We start from the raw sequence: 10,066 nt of genomic DNA, 5'->3' as shown, positions 1-10,066 counted from the left end.
CCTTTTGACAATTTTTTTTTCTGCATTGTTCAGCAGATACGCCCAATATGTCCATAGAAGACTTGGAAACGTTTGGTGCTAAAAAGGCGTATCTGACGTTTTTGCCATATTTTTTTTAATTTTAAAATGTTTCAGAACATGTTCATTGTATTAATATGCCATAAGTTTATTACTTAAATACTCATTCATGTAAGTATGCCTGTGGTTACAATGTTTGTGGTTTAAGGTTAATAATACAGGTGATTGAAGTGTGGTCAAAATTTTGTTTTGTCTCTCCTGTAAAGTTTGTCAAAAGCCACTTACGCCCCTCTGGCTCCAAGCCCTCCAATTGCAGATCAATAGGAATTAGGTCTAATCCAATTAATTTTGAAAGTGTTGTTCAGAGATGAGAAATCAAGAAAATTCAACCCACCATCCTTGTATGTATTCATTATTACAGACTTCTAAAGATATTTTGTTTTTCCCAATAAAATGTTATGGGGTTTTATCGACAGTGCTCTGCCTCTCAAGGTCAAGTCTCTCTGCAACCATGCATTAAATCTTCTTTGGGCTTTTTATTATCAAGTTCAAGGTACTTCTTTTATCTTGATTTTTAGTGATCATCACGATGCCTAAATATGTAACTTCAGATCTAACTGGAATATTATAAAAAGAGGATGGGGTGCAATCTTTAATATTAACTCACACAGTTTTATATAATCAATTACTATAGGGATTTGGGAAGCATCTCTTAAAAATAAGGTAGTGTCATCTGCTAATTGGCTCATAATAACTTCTCGATCTGCTATACGGATACCCTAAATACCGCTTTCACAGATAAACGTTGAGAGTAGCTGCACACAAAGTAGAAATAAATAGGGAGAAACGGGACACCCTTGTCTGACTCCTCTAGATAAACTAAACCTTGGGAAAGTGCCATTCTTTAATTTAATCAAACATGCAGCACTTGTCTGGATTATCAGCAGTAATTTAGCAGATTATTTTTATTTTTATAATACAGATAAGATTTGAATTCTGTCAGAAGAATTAGGGATCGCTAAGGAGACGGCGGGTTATCATGAGAAGTAACAGACAGACACAAGATTTAATTAGAAATAGAAATATAATTGGTTTCACTTGAAAAAAAAAAAGAAAATAAATAAGATTTAAAAAAAAGTAAATTACAAGATCACATGAACAATAGACAATAAAACAGACTAGGAAAATTTCCCCCACGAGTGCACTTTTTTTCCAAATATATATATACATAGTCAGTTCAATATTCAGAGAGAAAATAAACAAATAGGAAATAACAAAAGAGAGTATAATCTCTCTCTCAAAAGAACTTCAAGTATTTCTCGTAAAAGTTTCAATGTCTCTCAAATCTGGGTTGTGGTTGACCATACACCCTCAAAAATAGTTCTTTAGATCAAATTTGTCGTGCTCCAACGAGTAACACTGGAAACTCAAGTAAAGGATATCGGCGAACTACGAACTTGGTTGGCTCGCCATCAAACACGAAGTCTACAGGATGTCACAGAAGGTCGTGCAGTCATCATGTCTCCACGAAATCAAGAAGAAAGAAAAGAAAAGAAAACGGAAAGACAAAGAAGGAAAAAAAAACCCTGGCCTGATCACAGACCAGAACATTCATTTAGTACATTTCAAAATAAGTTCCACATCAAAGATCCAGAATAACATCTAATACAGTTACAATTACCCTTTCTTCATGAACTAATATAATCACATTCGTTTAGGGGAGAGTGGGGTGATTTGTGCCAGGGGGTAAGTAGTTCCACCCCTTGTTTCTGGAAAACCATAGAAGAAATTGGTCATGTGACCACATAATTTTGAAAAGCAATCACTTTTACTCATCCTCCAAAGAAGAGAGACACATGGCATGAGAGTTAAGCACATTTTAGTGCAAAAAACAGTTTTTTCCCTTTCAAAGTAAAATTTCTATGATTAAGGTTTTTTGATTGTAGTGTCTGAACAATTATAGACAAGTTTGAAAACATTTCACACATGTTTTAGTGCTTTAGTAGGCTACACAATGAGTCTATACAGTTAGCATGATGTTAGCTCTTAACTGCTGGATCATGCTAGTTTTTCAAACTTGTGGGTCTGGGGTGATTTGTGCCAAAGGGCCTGGGTTAAGTTGTGCCAGATCCAGACCACCTAGACCTACATACTCACAGGGGAAAATCTTGAGAAGTGAGGAGATGGGCATGCCTCATCATTGTTTGACTTAGGCCTGCCTGCTATTTGTTTAATTTAGCTAACACTGATTTCAGTTTTGAGTTTGCACTATGTTATTAAAGAGAAGTTTTATTCCGTTTTTAAGTGGCCTATGTCACAATAGGATGTTTAGAAATTAGCCTAGTCACTTTATTCTTATATGTTACATAATTGACAGACAGCGCTATGTCAACAGGCATCTATTGCCAAAGCCTTTTTGCCTGAAATGATTCACAAATATCATATATTGTGTTGCTATGGTGCTCTAAATGGTTGCTAGGGCGTAGCTTGATAGCTTCACAATGATCCTGAGAGACTGATTGGTCGTCTGAGTAAAATGAGCCCGCCCCCTTGTCTCTATGACACTGTGATCCAGAGTTATGTTCAATACAAAATCCCTATGCAATTGACCATAGTAGGAAAAACGCATGCTATGGTATTCCAGGGTGACAATATCTAAATAAACCTTAAATTAGTCATTTTGTATTGAATTTATCTTGCTTTCATATAGCATTACGGTTCATAACATTAAAATGTTGTTTTACTTCAGAAATCACTGGCACAATTTACCCCAATGTATTCCCCCAAAGGCACAACTTCCCCCGCACCAGGGGCAAGTTGTGCCATGAGACCACTTTTTTCCCAAAAGCTATATTTCTGAAACAATTTATTTCAGATCCAAAGTTATTGTTCTCAGGGATGCACCACATCCTGAAATATATGTAGGCTACATCCTTTGGTTGAAGGCATTACTGCCATGGCCTCACTTTAAAGTCACTAACTGGCACAACTCACCCCACTTTCCCCTACCTCTGAATCAATAGCTTTCTTTCTTATACAGACACGTGGCCAACAATGGCGACGGTAACGTTAAACTCTTTGTGATCGATTTTTTCTTTTGCTCTCACACAGGCACACTTCAACTAACGTTACAGGCGTGCGTGATCAGAAAATGGCGTCGGTCAACAAGTAGAATGTATTCCTCTATTCAGTCGGCTTCTTATTCAGAATGCATCAAATTAATTAGATCTCAAACTTTCTCATATTTGTTCAAAGATTTTCAATCTAAGATTTATAAAATGGATCACGACGATCAGATTGCGTCTGCTCCTCTTCTTCTTCTTCTTCTTCTTCCTTGGGTTTTTAAGGCAGTTGGTATCCAATATGTTACATTACTGCCATCTGCTGTCTATTATCATGTCACTTTTTTATTATATTCTTCTTTCCAGTCCAGTCCTCTTTAAAAAATAAAACAAATATTTCTTTCCTTGCTCACTCTTTCCACATCCTAATATACTTTTTAAATTGTACTGTCCTATACCAATTTCTTGTAAGCTATATTTCAACTCTTGTCTTTCTTTTATAAATTTCCTGCATGACATAAAAATGTGACTAACTGTTTCTTCCTCTTGACATTCATCGCATTGGCCTGTGGGATGTTTTCCTAACATATGAAGAGTTCCACTTAACTTACAATGCCCAATCCTAAGTCTTGTTAGTACCACTTGTTCTGTCCTTCTATTTGACATCTCTCTTATACTGCCTACTTTATTTTGAATCATGTATAGTTGTCTTCCTTTACTTTCATGATCCCATTGATGTTGCCATATTTCCATTATCTTTTTCCACACTAGACTCTTCCCTTCTGATTTTGACAATTTAATTTCAATGTCAACATGCTCTTTTTTTGTTGCCTTTTTTGCCAATTTATCAACTTTCTCATTTCCCTGTATGCCCACATGTGCTGGTATCCACATATATGTTATATTTTTCCCTTGTCTACATACCCTTGAATTTAAAAACAAGATTTCATATAATATTTCTTGATGACTACTAGCTTTTCCAGTCTTCATACTCATAAGAGCTGATACTGAGTCACTGCATACTAGAATGTTAATATCCCTGCATTGTTCAATCCATTCTAATGCAACAAGTATAGCACATAATTCAACTGCATAAACATTTATGCTGTCAGATGTTCTTTTGCTAATTCCTATCTCATATTTAGGGATGTATACCGCAGACCCTGTCGCATCTGTTTGTAGGTCCTTTGACCCATCTGTATAAATCTCCGTATTGTCCTTATACTTATTCTTATATTTAAAATATTCATTGATTATATCTATATTTCTGTTACAACCTTTAATTACTAAAAGCTCTAGATCAACCTTCGGAATTTCCAATGTCCAAATTGGCTTAACAGGCCATAACACAGTATTAGCAAATCTTTTATTATACACTTCCATTTCTTTTGCAATTAAATCAGCTGTCCAGCCAAAACTTTCTTTCTTTCTTCTCTCCTTTTCCCAACACTTTTGTAATACCTTTTTTGTTGGATGACTATCCTCATGCCCTCGAAGATTTATCCAATAGTTTGCAGTCAGTTGTTTCCGTCGAAGCCACAATGGCATTTCACCTCCCTCCACCTGAAGTGCACATACTGGAGAAGTTTTAATTGCCCCTAAACATATTCTTAAGGCACACGCTTGCACAATATCCAATTCAGCTAATGTTGTCTTTGCTGCTGACCCATACGCAATACTCCCATAGTCTAATTTAGATCTTATTAAAGCAATGTATATATATTTTAAAGCTGAAACACTTGCACCCCACTCCAACCCAGCAAGACATCTCATCACATTTAGCACTTTCTTACATTTATTAACTGTATACTTTATATGTTCTCTCCATGTTAGTTTTGTGTCAAAGTATATTCCCAAGAAACGAAAACATTCTACTTTCTCTAACATACTTCCATACATTTTCAGCTTAATTTCCTTATTCTTCTTTTTATTTGTAAAAACCATTACTTTTGATTTTTCCACTGAAAACTTAAATCCCCATTTTAATCCCCAATTTTCAACTTGATCAATTCCTTCCTGCATCTTCTTTAAAATATACTCAATATTTCTACCTTTCTTCCATATAGCACCATCATCTGCGAATAAAGACCTCCCTATATCCCCTGGAAGATTTAAATAAATATCATTAATCATAATGGAGAATAAAGTTGGACTAACCACACTTCCCTGTGGTGTTCCATTTTCTACAACATATTGCTTTGATAAATCTACCCCAATTTTCACCTGTATATTCCTTCTATTTAAGAAATCCATAATCCAATTAAACATTTTCCCTCCAACTCCCATTAAATGTAATTTGATTAAAAGACCCTCTTTCCACAGCATATCGTACGCTTTCTCCACATCAAAGAATACTGCTACTACAGTTTCTTTATTCACTTGTGCCTTCCTTATTTCCTCCTCCAAAATGATCACAGGATCCATTGTATTTCTTCCTTTTCTAAAACCACTTTGACATCTAGCCATTTTATTTCTACTCTCTAAAAGATATCGTCTGCTCCTCTCAATCAAGCTCGTCTCTTCTGTCATCGCGCATGCTCGTCGACACCCATGGCGCGAATGACAAAGAGCTCTCATTGGTTGATCACTGAGCTTTTATCTAGAATGAATTCGCATAATTTTTTTAATTCTTAATTTTTTCATCTCTTATCGACTTTTATTAAGGGAATATGATATCACTAAATTGTGTATAAATTAAATAATTACCTTTATTTAACCTGTGTTACAAACAGATTCTATTGTAAAGGGTTTTAATTACTTTGCGAAACATATCTCCAAAACAAAATCTATGTAATGACTTAATAATAAATTGGTGCTCTAAAGCCGGGGTTTTCAAAGTGGGGGCGCCGCAGAAAGTTGGGGAAAAAATAGCGAGAAAAACAAAAACAAAAAGTAAAAAAAAACGTAAAAATATTTGTTAATATGAGTATTGTTATGAAATAGCATTATACTAATTTGTTGCATAGCCTATCTGAACATTATACTTTTAATGCTAATCTTTTAGAGATTAACTGATTGATCGGCTGGTGACCGGAATTTGCCGATTTTCACGTGATTTTATGCCGGTCAAATGCACTCGGTCGCCGCATGATTAACATTGCGCAACATCAGCATCAAACGTGCACACGGAGCGCACATGTAGGAAACCTTGTGAACTACAGACAGCAAGCGCGAGCAGCGCGACATTTTAGTGCATTCACACCGCGAGCAGGAGCAGCGCGTGAGCGTCAAGCAGGAGCGTCGCGTGAGCAGCAGTGAAGCGGAGGGTTTCGGCGCCGAGTCTATTTTTGCTGCGCTGCTCACGCTCAATTAAAGTGAAAGTGCACTTTTGATGGACAAAAATAAATATCTATCTACCTAAAATGCACATAATTTGCATGTAGCCTATAGTGTGTTTTAACAAGAACTGGAGTAGGCAATGTCTGAAAAGAAAATGAAGACTCAAAAATATTTATAGAAAATGTACCCATTTAAACTTGTTTTTATTCATCAGTTTGGGTTAAAGTGGTGTTTTATATATAAAAAAAAAAAAATATATATATATATATATATATATATATATATATATATATATATATATATATATATATAGTAAATAAATATTTGTGTGTGCTGTAAAGTGGTTAGAAAACTAAACTAAACTCGTAATCGGCTAAAATCTGTATCGGCAGGTCAAACTCAATGACAAAAATCGGAATCGGACTAGAAAATTGTAATCGGTGCATCTCTGTAATCTTTCTGATTGGCTGGTATCAAACACCATCACATGATGTTCACCTAGATGTTTTATTTATTTATTTCTACATTTGCGTAGTATTGTCGATGGGTTCAATAACACATCCTGCAAAAGGGGGGCCTTGGCCAGAACCTAGAGGTATTCGGGGGGCCTTGTCATGGAAAAGTTTGGGAAACCCTGCTCTGCTCCTGTACTCCTGTATCAATTCTGAATAATCTAATAAATCAAGAACCAATCTTATATAACAATATGTCTTTTATTCATAAAACCAGATTGTGTTGCATCTTTTACAGAAGTCACTGCCGATTTGAGTCTTTTAGCAAATATAAGCTCTAAAATGTTATAATCATTGTTGAGCAATATGACGGGGGAGAGTCTCATTCTGTATGTTTTCTTCAAAGACCTGAAGTAAAAAAGGTGATAATTCTTTAGAAAACTGTTTGTAGATCTCTGCGATAAGCACATCAGTTCCGGGTGATTTATTGTTTTTAAGTTCTATAATTGAGTTATTAACTTCTAATAAAGTAATTTCACTATAGCAGAGGTTTCTATCATTACCCGAAATAGTCTTGCAATTTTGAACAGATTCAAGAAAAGTAGCTGCCTCTTCAGAATAATATTGATGGTTAAAGATTAGAGTAAAAATCAGCACAGAAATGTGCAACTTCTTGAGGGTTATTAGTCACTGTCCCGTCAATATTTAGAGTTTCAATTCGCTTCTTATTTTTATGAAGGAATATCAATTCTTAAAGTCAGTCATTTTTAAATTAAATCCCAGTTGTGCAGGTGGGGCATGTTGTCACACTGCGTTACAATCTTTTAGAAATATGCTATTCTATTCTATTCTTTTTTTTAATTCTATTGAGAAAACATGAGAAAAAGGTGAATAAAGACTGAGAGTCAATGCTCAGAAATGACTAATTATTCATTTGTTTTGAAGTATGTTGTATAGCTGTGTTTTCCTGTGTTCGTAGTCAAAAATGGCATTATTTTATATGAAAAAGTTAATAATTGTATTTTATTGAGAAAATATTTTAGTTTGTCTTGTATGTTTGTTTGATTAGATCAGATAGCATTTTAAGCTGTCATATGGTCATGTTACCATGAACCCCACCTATGGGGCATGTTGTCACATTTCACTTCCATTCTTTCGGGGTATATCAAGAAAAAAGTGTATACTGTATTAATAAAACAAAGCCACATAATTGTACTAGACATGTGGGAAATTAATGTGGGAAAAAATAAATACTCTGAACCCTAGATTTACACAAACTGAGAAAGCGTTACTTTGTGCCCTGCTCTCCCCTAGTGCACCTTCTCGCAATTTGCTTTTATGCTTTGTTGTAAAGTTTCAGATTTCAAATTGTGTCAATATTATTATCAAATTTAAACAAATACCATTTTAACATTTTTTTAATGTCGCGTGTTGTAGCTCCTTCGACCTCATTGTAGCTCCTCAGTTCAAGCGGTTATTAACTGAATACCTTTTTTTTTTCCTTGTTACTAATTTCTAAATAAACTATCATGAATAAACTAATCATGTCTCGTGTAATCACTCAAACTAAGAAAGCCTGAGAGCAATGTTACATTTACCTCATAAAAGTCATTTAATAAACTCATTAGACAATTACATAGACACTATATTACACATTCATTATATGTACATTTATTTTTCTGTATATCTGAATAAATCTAACAATCTAAAGGTTTTAATATCAACCATTTAAAACAAAGTTAGCATTATAACTTAATTATTATTAACTGTGATCTTAAAGGATTTGCTATCCTGTGGCTCCCTCTGGTGGACAACATTAGTACTGATCTCTGAATCGAATTGACTTAAATGTCTGATGCTTTTTTTTTAACGATTACATTTTTTAATGATTATTTTATCACTGATAATATAGCCACATCAAACTCAAATTCACTGATTCATGGTACCTTATTTCATGCTTTAACGGTTGAATTTTAAACTTCCTTTTTGTAGCTAAGCAGTAGGCCCTAATTATACATCATAATATCACTTGTTAAATGGTTATTTAATAATTACATTCAGTCCTGCATGAACAGATTCGGTTTGTTTGCAGATTCGATGTGCGCTCACGCGCTCGCGTGCGCGCGCGTCCATATGAGTGATTCAAATTTTATTTGTTATGGCGACGGGGACGCGTGATATGAATTCTGACTGCAAGTCTGCAAATATCAACACTTTGATCGCTGTCTTCTGGTTGAGACTCGACGAGGCGGATTCAGATACTTTTGCTGAATATTTTCTGTGCTGATCTTGAGAGTTTGAAGCTGTTCGGAGGATTTCAGAGAAGAGACTTTTATTCCAGAAGGAGATCGGAGAATATAACGTTATCCCCTAACGTTACATCGTTGTATTTTTTAAAACTTCATATTATTTCTGAGGACTCTATTTGATTGTTTTTTTCTTATTTTAGAGGGAGTTTGGAGTTTTGTTTAATTTATTTATTTATTTTTTATAATTTATTTATTTATATATTTCTGAGGAGCATTGTATTGTATTTTGTATTGTTTTTCTTGCTGTTTGAAGGATGCCAGGCCCACATGTTTCTGTGCCCACAGGTCCGGCTCACAGGGAGAGAGAGTGGCAGAGAGACAGCCAGCAGAGCCCAGATGATGGACGTCCGGCACTGAAGAGACAGCGTAGTTCTAGCGCTCAGCACGACTCCCATCAGAGCGCCGAAAATGAGATGCCAGTGAGAAAGAGGAGGAGGATGGATACGTCTGAGGGTAAATCAAATGACCATTGGAGAATATCACTGGAGTGTCATTAATTACCATATTTGACCACACCATATTATATCAAAATATAATTTTTGAAATTCTTCCTTCTGCAGATCAGCAGGTTCAAACCCCTCCAGCTCCAGTCCACCACAGTCCAGCACTTTCCCGGAACTGGTTTGAGGTATTGGCCCTAATAAGCTACACATGAATTTGAATATTAATATTTGGATGATTTTGACACCTTTTTGTGCATTTGTTTTAAATGTTCTTTGTTTATTGTGATATGGAAAGAAATCAGGGTCAAATCTCTTCTATGTGCTCTATGTATATCATCAGCCTGTTAGTAGTGAGGAAAGTGATAGTCAGGAGAGACAGAGGAAGAAGAGTAGGTCTGTAGATCTGATCACTCTTCACTGGAGTTCTGGAGAGCATCTCTCTCTTCACAGCAGTGGCTCAGGTCAGGGTCAGAAAGTGGAGGATCAGACCACTGCAACCATTA

This window comes from Rutilus rutilus (genome assembly GCF_951802725.1).
Source record: "Rutilus rutilus genome assembly, chromosome: 10".
In the NCBI taxonomy this organism is placed as follows: domain Eukaryota; kingdom Metazoa; phylum Chordata; class Actinopteri; order Cypriniformes; family Leuciscidae; genus Rutilus; species Rutilus rutilus.
The sequence above is the reverse complement of the archived record's forward strand: the minus strand, read 5'-3'. Positions refer to the sequence as shown.